We start from the raw sequence: 1470 nt of genomic DNA, 5'->3' as shown, positions 1-1470 counted from the left end.
GAATGAAAAGAGTGTTGGTTAACACTTGATTTTTTTGCCGTTTCTTCATGGTTCTGACGGTTGATTTTTCATGTTTGCTCGACGAGAATTTTTGGCTGATTTTTCTGATTTTTTTCAGTTTTTTTCATGATTTTTTTCGTTTTTTTCGATTTTTTTTCAATTTTTCTTGCATATTTTTCGGATCTCATTAAGTGGATAATCCTGAGCTTTTGAGAGGGTTTCGAACTTTCTAGCATTCAAACACAAGACAGGCGCTTTACCATTCTGACATGAGAACAAATTGATAAGAGAATTGAAAACGCATTTAAGTGTAGAGAATTTGTTATCAGTTGGAGTGAAAAGTGACTGTTTTGAGAGGTTGAAAAAAAGTGGGACAAAAGTGGGAAAGTGAGTGGGGGTGAACTCAGTTCACCAAAATCTGAGAGTGTGAAAATCGTGGATTTTGCTAAGAATATTATATGAAAAAAAATAATTAGGGCAAAAAACTTGAAAAAACAGCAAAATAAAAATTTGAAAAAAGTGGAACAAAAGCTGCACCAGAAAGGACAATTCCCTACTACTGAGGTTCACAGGAGCGCGCTGACTGATGGCATCGTTCGGAGTTGTGTCCCTGTGAATGCTATTTGAATGTGATTTTTAAAAACAAAATGTTACCGTTTCCCATGGTTTACAAACATCAATTTTTCGTGGCCATTTCATTAGTCTTTCTTCGAATGGATACCTTAAAGGTGGTGTGCGGTGAAAAATTGGCTCTTTATGACAAGGGGGGGGGGGCGATGAGAAAAGGGGGCCCAAGTCAAAGGGGGGGCCCAAGTGGAAAAATGTGGACTAAGTTAAGATTTACCAATTTTTTCAAGTTTTTCGAATGTTTCTATAAAAATTTCGTACTTTGCGCATGTTTCCACAATAATTTGTAACTTCAAAAAATTTCAGTTTAGGCCGGTTTTTTGCATAAACAACACTATTTTTTTACATTGTAACTGTGTAATTTGAAGTTATTCAGCTAGTTCCAGATTTTTTCAGGCTTAGTAACAAAAAAATAGGCAAAAAATATGCAAAAAATGAACATAAACTGAAATGTTCAAAAAATTTTGAAAGTGTTCAAAGTTCGAAATTTTAATGGAAACGGTCACAAACTTGAAAAAATCGGTAAATATCAACTCAGGCATAATTTTTCCACTTGGGCCCCCCTTTTTGATATGGGCCCCCCTTTTCTCATGGGCCCCCCTTTTCGCTTGGGCCCCCCTTTTCTCATGGGCCCCCACCCCTTGTCATAAAGAGCCGAAAAATTTTATTGCTTTATTTTGTGCAGAATTCCATGCAGGTCCCCATAAAAATAGCGAAAAAATTCAAAAAAAATTCCTTCATTGAGAAAAACGGCATCGGAAAGTCAAAGTGGGAACCGGTGGCCTAGCGGCCAGGTGTGAGTTTTCTAGGCCAACTTCCGGTAAAAGCGCGCGAAATTCGAAT

The sequence above is a fragment of the Caenorhabditis briggsae genome (genome assembly GCF_000004555.2).
Source record: "Caenorhabditis briggsae complete genome, chrIV, whole genome shotgun sequence".
Classification (NCBI taxonomy): domain Eukaryota; kingdom Metazoa; phylum Nematoda; class Chromadorea; order Rhabditida; family Rhabditidae; genus Caenorhabditis; species Caenorhabditis briggsae.
The sequence above is the reverse complement of the archived record's forward strand: the minus strand, read 5'-3'. Positions refer to the sequence as shown.